Genomic DNA, 11167 nt, shown 5'->3' with positions numbered 1-11167 from the left:
ACAGGCGGTTGTCTGAATGCGCACTAATGTTAAGAATGCTACTTGCCACATAGGAATTCACTGTCGTGACTGCTCGTGTTATCCTTTATTGAACGAAAGCCAGATTTTCACCAACCACAAAGATAAGCTAACAAGGGAGATTATTGAGGCATCGGAAATTAAGCAGCTTGGCGCGAAATGCGCCAGCACACTATCCGTTGCCATATCGGAGTAAGAGCTGAACTATCTTGTAATTGCCGGACTTGAAAATATCTGCATGCCAGAGTGATACGGGTTGACTGTGTTGTCACACGTTTCATGTTTTTCTGCGGCGCCAGGGTATATATAGAGTTGGCAACCTGAAAAAACTTATGTTGTCAGTTCTCTTGTCTAGGCTTCGTGCCTTTGCGCTGCACCACTTGGAAACCCTCTCTGCGGCAAACGTTGCTGCTGTCTATCGCTGTAGCCGGGAGGTCAATAATGTTCGCGTGCTGACAGAATCGGTAATTGCTACTTTTGCAGGTACAGTTGGCCCATCAGCGATTAAAGCATGGCCTTTGATATTCCGTGCAGATCCGCTACCATCAAAGCGGCACAGTGCAACAACTGCTGGCGTTATGGCCATACTGCTGGTGGTTGCAAGTCAACTTTGCGATGTTGCAAATGCGGCGATGCCCATAAATCACATTTATGCTCAGATCAAAATGTCAAATGTTGTCTTTGCGGTAGAATTCACTCAGCAAATTCTTTGGAATGTCCTTCTAGAGCTCATGAAATGCAAATTCTGGAAATTATTGATCGAAAACGTTGCTCTAGGCGTGAGGCAATTCAGGAAATTAAATAGAGAGCTCATGGGTATGCAGGTGTATCAGCTCGTTCTGGAGCATCATTAGATTCCTCGCCGTCTAAAGCCATAGTAACTGCTGTGGAAGCAACCATGGCCAAATGGTTGATAGGATTGTGACAAGTCACAGAGTGTATATCCAACGTTCTGACAGCTCAGATTTCTCAGGCTGTGCAAACTGCTATGGATTCTTATGCGACACCTGGGCCTTCATTAACAGCGCAGCAAATACAATGTCTTGCTCGCAAAATGAATCTCTTTCCGCATCACCTAATGCAAAATTCCGACAAGTTAGACAAGGCTCATGATGCAGAAATGGCGGAGACAGATACGCGAGCCTAAAACGCAGTGGATTCCCGATGTCTAACCCGTCATCATCTCGTCCTCAGGTAAAATGAAAAAAAGCAACAGCTAGGCTCTAAACCAAACATTACCATTTTGGGGCAGGTTGTTGCTGTTGTCCAGATTACATAACCATAGGTGCGCTAAAAGCTCTTCAGTGGAACTGTAGATCTCTTCTTTCAACTACTACAGATTTAGTTTATCTTTCTTTAAAACAGAATCTAGTCATAATGGTTGGCTTACATCTGAAATACACTTTCATTTACAAAATTATCGATCATTCTGAAAAGATCGGCAGTCAAGAGGTGGTGTGTTATTAATTATAGTGTCGTGTTTTAGGCAAGACAACTGAGGCAGCATAGCTCAGACAGAAACGGCTTTATTCCGTCATAACGGAAGCGAAAGAAATGCGCTGCGGTGGCTGGCGCAGCGCGCTTTAATAAGCCACCTTATCACAGCGGCAAGGGTGAGCGGAGAGAGCGTGGCTGACGCGAGGTAGTTCCGCAGCTTTGATAACACTTCGCGATACCACATCGCTCCGCACTTATTTACAGTTCAGAACAAATTCCTGTGCACGGCACATAGCGGTCGGTTGGTCTCCTCTCCCGAAGTGGGTACCGCCGTTCTGCAGGTTCTGTATCCAAATGGCGGTCTTGCACTCCAGCCTGTTGACGGGGAGACCGGCAGGACTCCGCTTGCTCATCAGATTCCGGGTATGGCGCCAGAGGAGCTGATGTGTCTTCTTCTGGAGCCACTCGGACGATGTGGTTCTTGTGGCGAACCCACTGAAACACACCTCTGGGAGTTACGACACTTAAGCGGTACGAGACTGGACCACTTTGCGCCAAAATGGTCGCTGAAAACCATTTTTCTCCGCGCCTGAAGCTCCTGACCTTTATTTACACTACCACCAACCTTAAAAAGTCGCTCTTTGTGATAGCATGACTTACGCCTTAAGGTTTGGTCAAACTGCTTAGCAGATACTTTTGATTGGATTGAAGGTTTTACACGATCCAACCTTGTGAGAAGACGTCTGCCAAGCAGGAGGAGTGCAGGAACTTCCCCAGTGGTTGTATGAGGAGTGTTGCGATACGCCAAAAGAAAATCACAATAGCTGAGCGTAGGGGTACGGACGGATTCTTACGCAACGCAGACTTGAGTGACTGCACGAAGCGCTCAGCCTGTCCATTGCTGCTTGGATGATACGGCGCTGTGCGAACATGACGGGTGCCAATGCTGAGCATGTATTTTGAGAACGCGTCCGATGTGAGTTGTGTACCGTTATCCGATACAACCGTCTCTGGAAAACCGAAACGACAGAAAAGTTCATGAAGACTGTCAATGGTTTTCTCTGCGGATTTATGTTTCATTTCAAACCATTTCAAACACTTCTGGCCACTTAGAATGAGCGTCTATGAGTATCAAGAGCATCGCACGATCGCACCTCTGAATGGGCCTGCGAAGTCGACGAAGGGCCGGCTAGGCTACGCCCATGTATGAAGCGGAGCAGGGCACGGCATGTTGGGCTCCGACTGGCACGCCTGACATGCACTCACTTTCTTTTCAATGTCTCCGTCAATCGTTGGCCACCACACGTAACTTCTCGCCAACTCCTTCGTCCTGACGATTCCAGGGTGCCCCTGGTGCAGCTCCTCAAGCATGAACGACTGGAAGCGCTCAGGAATGAAGACACGAGTTCCCAGCACCAGGCATCCCTGCTGCAAAGACAACTCCAAACGTCTGTAGAAAAACGGCTTCAGTAAGTCATTCAGAGCGCAATTTGGCCAGCCGCTCAAAACGTACTGCATGACTGCTTTGAGTACAGGGTCACGACTGGTCTCGCGTGCTATGTCACGGCAGTTTACTGGAAGCGAGTCAAAACGCAGAACGTAGAATTTATCTTCCGGTGCTTCATCATCATTGCCATGCAACGGCAGCCGCGAAAGGCAATCAGAGTCTGCGTTTTCTGCTGACGACTTGTACTTGAGCGTGTAGTTTTAGGCAGATAACAAAACGGCCCAACGCTGCAATCTCGCTGCAGCTATCGTAGGAATGCCTGTTTTGGGCCCGAGAATGGTGTGCAATGGCTTATGATCGCTTACGAGGATGAATGAACGGCCGTAGAGGTAGTAGTGGCACTTTTTCACACCGAAAATTAGGGCGAGTGCCTCTTTCTCAATTTGGCTGTAGCTAGCCTCTGCCTTAGTCAATGTTCTTGAATCGTATGCTATTGGCTTGCATATACCATTTGGTAGGACGTGAGAGAGCACGGCTCCGATGCCGTATGCTGATGCGTCGCAAGACAGCTGTAGTGGCAATCCGGGCTCGTAGTGGGTAACCACGGGTGGCATGGACAGCAACTTCTTAACTTCAACGAAGGCGTCCTCACATTCCCTGCTCCACATCCAGGGCACATCACTGCGTAAAAGCCTGTTGAGCGGTGCGATTACACTGGATAGGTTCGGAATAAACTTTCCATGGTAGTTAACTAGGCCAAGCAGGGACCGCAGCTAATGCTTGTCATTTGACCTCGGTGCCTTTGAAATAGCTGCCTCAGCGCTTACAATGTGACCGAGGTACTGAAGCTGGTCCTTAAAGAACTGACGTTTAGGCGTCTTGACCTTAACGCCTCTTTCTGACAAACGTTTCAGAACAGCTTCGAGGTTACGCAGGTGCTCTTCATCAGTCTTTCCCGTTACGAGGATGTCATCAATGTAACATGCAACCCCTTCGAGTCCTTTGAGCATGTTATCCATTATCCTTTGAAAGATTGCAGGAGCTGATGCTATGCCAAAAGGTAGGCGGTTGACGACGTACAACCCTTTGTGTGTATTTATAGTCAAGTATTCTTTCGACCGTTCGTCCGTTTCTACCTGCTGGTATGCTCTGTTGAGGTCAAGTTTCGAGAACTTCTTTCCTCCCGCAAGGATGGCAAAAAGCTCGTCTGCTCTTGGAAGCAGGTAATGCTCAATGTCTAGAATTGGATTCAGGGTGACCTTGTAGTCACCGCACAGTCTTATCGAGCCATCAGCTTTAATGACCGGCACAACCGGCATAGCAAACCGACACCACCGAGATTTTAACAAGGCCTTTGCATCACCTTCTCTCCCATCAGCGAACGTCATGACAAGCGGATGAGCGATAAAGGATTAGCCACTGAATCTGCGCGTACAGGCTTAGGTAAAAGGACGAGATCACATTATGTGACTCGACACAGATTCGCGCTCGCACTTTCATTTGCTGGTACTTTATCGCCATCCGGCTGTCGTGACCTAGGCTGCTGGGGAGCGCAGGCCTTGCCAAGATCTCGGTGGCGACGAGCAAACTTGCTGCTAGCCACTGGTGAGATAACGCCAAGCTTTTCAAGCTTCACAAGTTCCTATTCTACTGCCGGACGTAATGCGAATGGCACAGTCCTTGCCTTCAAAAATCTAGGCTCTTGATTGTCTTTGAAATAAAGAGTAGCTTGCTCACCATTTATCTTGCCCAAGTCTTCGCTGAACACTTGCGTGTACTTTTGTAGCAAGGCCTTAAGTTTCTCCGACGACTCTTCGGTCACACCAGGCAAACTCCTAACGGCGTTCAGCTCCCAGATACGGCTCCAGTCAAGCCGAATCTTTTGTAGCCACTCCCGTCCCAGAAGTGTGTCCGTCTTGTGGCACCACGTAGAGCGGTAGGCGCTGCTTTTGACCGTTCGTTTCCACGTTGACTTCAAGCACTCCAATGGGCTTGATTACTTCACCCGTGTACGTGCGTAGTCGAAGACTGGTTCGTTGCGGGTGCAGATCTGGAAAAAGCCTCCTGCAGTAGTTGCGTGAAATTATCGAGACAGCAGCTCCGGTGTCCAGCTCCATCTGTAACGGTACACTGTTAACTTTGACTGTCACCATAAAAGGCACTGCACGTGTGTCTAAAGTAACGTCATTCAGAGCAAGTTTTGTTTGCCTGTTGAATGAGCTTACTGTGAGCGTTTTCACACGTCGCGGACGGCTTGTGCAAACTAGTTGAATATGTCCCTTCTCGCACTTACAACGCTCGTGTATCTGTCTCATGCTGTTGTCCGTGTGTTTTTTATGCCCTTTCCAGGTTTAACATGTCTAACCAACTCGCCCAAACGCTGCCATTATTGAACTTGTAACAAGTTGCTTGCGAATGCGGACAAGATGCTGCTTCCGTGCTTGGGCGAACCGCATCGATAGCATGCTACCGCCTTTGCATCGGGAGTTGGCCTTGAGCTAGGCATTCCCTTCGTGCACTACGTGCGCTTCTGTCGCATTTCGCACTGCTGCTTCAAAAGACAAGGCACGCTCGACAGCTTTTTGGAAAGTTTGGGCATTATCTTCAGCAAATAAATGCCGTTGGATGTCGACGCGCTGCAACCCGGAGACAAATCGGTCGCGCAGTGACTGATCCAAGAACTTGCCGAAATCGCATGTCTGAGCAAGGTGTCTTATCTCGGCCACGAACTCCGATATGGTTTCAGTTTCTATGACCGGAGGTGAAATTTTGTTCTTTCGCCGATGACCAACGGCTTCCGAGACAAGTGATTGTGAAGTAGCGTTATGAGCGTTGCATAGGGCTTAGACGAGGGCTTATCCGGAATAGTCAGTGACTTGAGAAGTGCGGAAGTTTGCGGTCCGATCAAACTCAGGAGCACGTCTACTTTTAAGTCTTCCGGAAACTTGTTAGCACGCGAATATGCTTCTAAGCGCTCTTCATACGAAAGCCAATCAGCCGTAGAATCATCAAAATGTTCAACTTGCCCGAAAGTAGCCATGGCGAAGGTGTTCCCGTTAATGTAGATGCTACAGTTCTTGCTATTGTGCCGAACGTCTTCAGTGGGCGTAACACCGGCGCAGATATCCCATCCTCGTCGCCATTATGTCGTGTTTTAGGCAAGACAACTGAGGCAGCATAGCTCAGACAGGAACGGCTTTATTCCGTCATAACGTTAGAGAAAGAAATGCGCTGCGGTGGCTGGCGCAGCGCGCTTTAATAAGCCACCTTATCACAGTGGCAAAAGTGAGCGGAGAGAGCGTGGCTGAGGCGAGGTAGTTCCGCAGCTTTGATAACACTTCGCGGTACCACATATAGTTTCTTCAAATTTTTGTCATAGGACTAAGATTTCTGTTTAATATTCTACTTTAGATTCTGAATTATTGGCTTTTTAGCGAATGTTTATTTCCCTCATGGTGTTCAGAACCCCAGATCGCTAGACCTCTTACTAGTTAATCGTGAAAATTCGGTTATTTTGGCTGAAGACTAATTCGCACCATGTTTCGTGGGTTTACAAGACGGATCCCTGCGGCAAGCGCCTGTGGGATTGGCTTTCAAATAATAACCTTTATTGGATGAATTCTGGTTTACCTACTTTCGTACGTGCTGGCCGCGTCAACCTGTGATAGATTTAACTTTCTCCAGCACTAGTGCATCTATACTCAACTGGTTGGCAGTTTATGGTGGCACCTGTAGTGGCCATATGCCTATTGTTTTTGAGGTTAACTGCCGCTTAAAGGGACACTAAAGACAGCCAAAGATGGTATGAAAATCTAATAAACTACATTTGGTGACACTGTCGCCTTATATCCGGCAGCAAAAAATCGAATAATTGCTGAGATATTGCGATAAGAAGTTGAGGTTTTTTCTTGTTCCCGCCGGTCGAATTCAAACTGTGGCCTCCAACTACGTAGTTGGAGTTGAGTGACGCACACTATGACGTAAGCGGAGACTCCGTGATAGCTAGCGAGCCGGCGCGGCCCGCGGCGTCGCATCCCTCAAGGGCCAACTTGGCAACAGCGTACTCGCAATGACGGCCTCAGCCGAAATAAATAAAACGATGAAGAGAGTAATTTACCGAGCGATGGGCCCATAAAGGAAGAAAAAAAAAACATAGAACGCTTGTAATGCACAATACTTTACATGTTTCTCAAGCTTTTGCGCTCCTTCTTGCACTGTGTATAAACAAACCGAGCCCTCGGTCATCGCAACGCTTCCTGACATGTTTACATACAAATAAGATTTAGTCACCAGCAAAATAGTGTCCTCGCTGCTGCGCTTGTTAGTTTTGAAGCTTCGTCGCACTTTTTTCCTTCAAGATTTGTGCTACAGCTCCGTGTTCAGTGAAAATTACGTCCACGGTGGTAGAACATGACCGAAGTGCCGGCGCCACGTACTACATTTGCCAGCGCTGTGAAATTCCACATGTTAAAATGGATCCAGTGCACAATATAGTGCGCATAGGCATCCAGAACATTAGTTGCAAGACGTGAGAGCAGGCAGCATGCGCCGATGATCAAGAAGTTGTAATTTTTAGACCGGCAGCAGAAACACTTTATTGTAAATGGGGCCATGACATAAAAACTAGAAATATTTCCAAGGTTCTTGTGGCGCGGCGCATCCGAGCGGTTAGCGCCGAACGTTACGGAGCAAGCAGTAGCGAGTTCGAGTCTTACCGCTTCTGGCGATTTTTTTTTTTTTTACAAATAGATTTTTTTAACCTTTTGTAATGTATTTCTGGTGCTTCGTTATTTCTAGTTTTTACTTTTTACCCGAGGCCCTTTTTTTTCGCCGGGCTACGAGCGCAATATATCGACGCTCTCCTTGGTATGAGCGGCAAGTATGCCCGTATGCCCCTTTTGTTTACGACGCCTGCAAATAGCACGTTGAAGGTCTTGTTGACGCAGTATATGTTGGTCAGATGTGCCATGATTTAGTGAACAATTGAATGATAATGCGTTTTTCCTTCGGTACTTAGCATATGTATGCTTTTCGTGGCGTACGTAGCTGCAGTCAAGCGGTCAGGTCGCAGTCGAAGCGGCAACGGCGGCGATATGTTGGCGCAGAAGTGTGAACGAAGGAGTGTGTCGGCGGTAGCGGATTTCGCTCGCTCGTGCCTCCGAATGCTCAAATGGGAACCATCAAGGCGCATCTGCTGCTCCAAGCTCGTAATTCAGGCGCTGCAGGTTCAAACAAACTATCCGAGTGCGCACGAAATGCCTGAGCCGAAACAACCAAAACTGAAGTGGGCGCCTGTGGCGCCTCCAAGAATATTTCTGTATTTGCCTTGCAACGTTTAAGTTGTCTTTTCGCCGTTGTTTACGTATGATAAAAGCGTGTTATCATGTTTGAGAAAAAACGTACTACCGCATTCAAACATACAATGTAATTCGCATTTGTCAGCCTCCGGGATCCGTAGCGCGTCACGTGATTTGTAGTTGCGAGCCTCGGCCGTTTGGCTGTGGTGGCGATACCTGTATATCTGTTATTCTTCTTTACTACCTTATAACAGCTCTGTTTTCAGTAAGAGTGGTCTTTTTGTAATCAGGAACTGGCATTCTATCGATGCAAACCCACTTTCTTTCTCTCTTTATTGTCCCTTTAACCTCTCAGGTGAGGTCATATGTTAATTATAACCAGTTTAAGTCATTTTTGAGTTCTTCTCTTGAGTCGGTGGTTAATGCTTCGGAAGAGTTAAAATCGCAAAGATTATGCCAGGCAGTCGTATCCTGTCTTAAGAAGTGTGAATTCTTGGTGCGTGCATCAAAAGGCAATGCATCAAAAAGATGGTGGAATACAGATTGTTCGCGTGATTATAGAAGAAGACAGGCTGCATGGAAGAGGCTCCTTCACAGCCAGTGCCCCAAAAATTGGCATGATTATAAATTTTTTGCAGCTACATTTAAACGCACAGTCGCAAAAGTGAAATATAATTATGATACTGAGCATTTCAATTACCTTTCACGTGCTGTGCGATGTCAGTGCACGTTAAAGAACCCCAGGTGATCGAAATTTCCGGAGTCCTTCACTACGACGTTTCTCAGCCTTAGTCGCTTTGGGACGTTAAACCCTACAAACCAACCAAACCAACCAATAACCGACGTCCACTTTTCGTGTTTTTAAAATCACAGAAAAAGATTCCTGCCTCAGAAAATTTACCCTCATGTGTTTCGACTCCTAATTAAGCTCTCAAACGAGTAGAAAAAATTAATTAATGTTTAGAAAACGCGTTTTTTTTTTGTCAACACTTCTCAAACCCCCTATGTTTGTAGGCCCAGTAGATATGGTTATGGATGTCCCTAAAATTACATTTTCTGAGTTTTCTTCGATTGTCCTTCTGGCGCTGATGGAGTAACATCAAAAATGTTAAAGATCCTCTTTGAGGTGTCTCCAAATTCCTTGTTAGAGTATTGATCAGGCTGCCGTGTGTGATTATCTTTCGATATTGAGCTACTGTTGCAAGTCCTGGCGTATGAACCGGAACGCCTCAAAATGTGCTCATATGACGGTAACAAGAAAGAAAAAACAGTTATTACATACCTACAAAATTAATTATGTGGATGTCAGGCAGGTTGACAGTTTTAAACACCTGGGCGTGTTAATTGACTCAAAGTTAACGCGGAACGAACATGTTGATTACGTTATTTCAGCGTCACTGAAAAAGCTTTGGCTATTAAAACACCGTATGAAGCACTGCACCAGTGCGACAAAACTTGCAGCCTTCATAACGCTCGTCAGGCCACTACTCGACTACGCTATCACTGTGCGGGGCCCTCACACCAAGAAAAATATAAAGATATAAATCAAATTCAAGGAATGCAAAAAAACGACTAAGATTCATCTACAACGCTTACAATAGAAGTGTCTCTGTCACGGACCTTAAAATACGAGCTGGGCTCCCAGCGCTAGAAATGCGCCGTAGACTACACCGCCTGCAAAGGATGTACAGTATTGTCAACAAGCATGTCAGAATCAATTTTTGCACTTACATGCAATTAAATGAATGCAAAAAAAAAACGAGGGGAGAGCACAGTAAGGCAATTGTAAGGTCGCAGGTTAAAACCAAAGCTTACCGCTTTTCTTTCTTTCCCAGAACTATTGCAGAGTGGAACGCCTTAACTTACGAAGTTGATGCGTCATCAGTTGAATCTTTTTGTAAAGGCTGTGACACCTTATCTGTGATAGCAAGTATTCCCTTGTAACGATGCTTAATGTTTTCCTCGCCGTCTGGGTGCTTTTCGAACTTTGGATTCCTTTCTGTGCATTTTGTATGTCAACTGTATGCTCTGTTTTTCTGCCATTAAAATGAAATTCGGCATTCCTGCTTTGACTGCCAAGAGGCAGTATTTAATAAATAAATAGCTTCACTCTTGCAACTGAAATCAGGAAGACACAAAAGAACCTCAACATCTCATATAAAAAATTGGTAGGGCACAAGCTCCGCCTTTAAGAGTGGTACACAATAGCATTATCGAAATCGGGGGTCTACAGGCAGCACTCGCAGTGTATTTCACAGCACAATCAAAAATAGATATGAACACGACAGCAGTGCTTTCATTTCCTAAAGAAATATACACAGAAATGAATATGAACATCACACAAATATTCATTGTCTCATCATGAACTTTGCTAATTCGGATGTAAATGTGTTAAGCGGGGCAGTAAAGTCAATGTGGGCTTTAAGTTTATTATAAAGTAATGATATGCGGTAGTCAAGCGTGGCCTGGCCAACAACGGTACAATGCAGCACCTTGAGAGATAAGGTCTAGCTCCGTATCACAGGTTTTGTTACGAGGCTTGAAAATAATATATTTAATCTTCTTATAACATTCAAGGTTAATCTGTTTTTATGCAACCACTCTTCACGTTTGATCGAATAACTATGACAGTGTTCAACTGGGTTACGGTTCGTGCTGAGAAAAATATATTTGTGCCATCAGCGTACATGACCAGTTTCGGTGAAAGAGGAAAATGGCACATGTCATTAATACACAGAATTAACAACAAAGGTCCCAGGATCGATCCCTAAAGTACGCCATGTTTTACCATTGTAATCGGAGACGTCAGGTCACCAACTTTCACATACTGTTTTCTGTCTGAGAGGTAACTTGTGATAGGATCAAGAGCAACACCACGTATGCCGTAATCTTGCAACTTTGAGAGTAATATATTATCGTTTACACAGTCAAATGCTTTTCTGACGTCAATGAACAAGCCTGTAGTGAA

General features: G+C 45.9%; 1 pseudogene; it reads right to left on the bottom strand.

The window, feature by feature from the left end:
- Positions 1-1297: 1297 nt before the first annotated feature.
- On the bottom strand, positions 1298-4099 carry LOC146175330 (uncharacterized; annotated as a pseudogene).
- Between the last annotated feature and the right edge of the window lie 7068 nt (positions 4100-11167).

This window comes from Amblyomma maculatum, chromosome 11 (assembly GCF_055883805.1).
Source record: "Amblyomma maculatum isolate TAMU_Amacu chromosome 11, ASM5588380v1, whole genome shotgun sequence".
Lineage (NCBI taxonomy): Eukaryota > Metazoa > Arthropoda > Arachnida > Ixodida > Ixodidae > Amblyomma > Amblyomma maculatum.
This window is presented reverse-complemented; position numbering and strand designations above follow the sequence as displayed.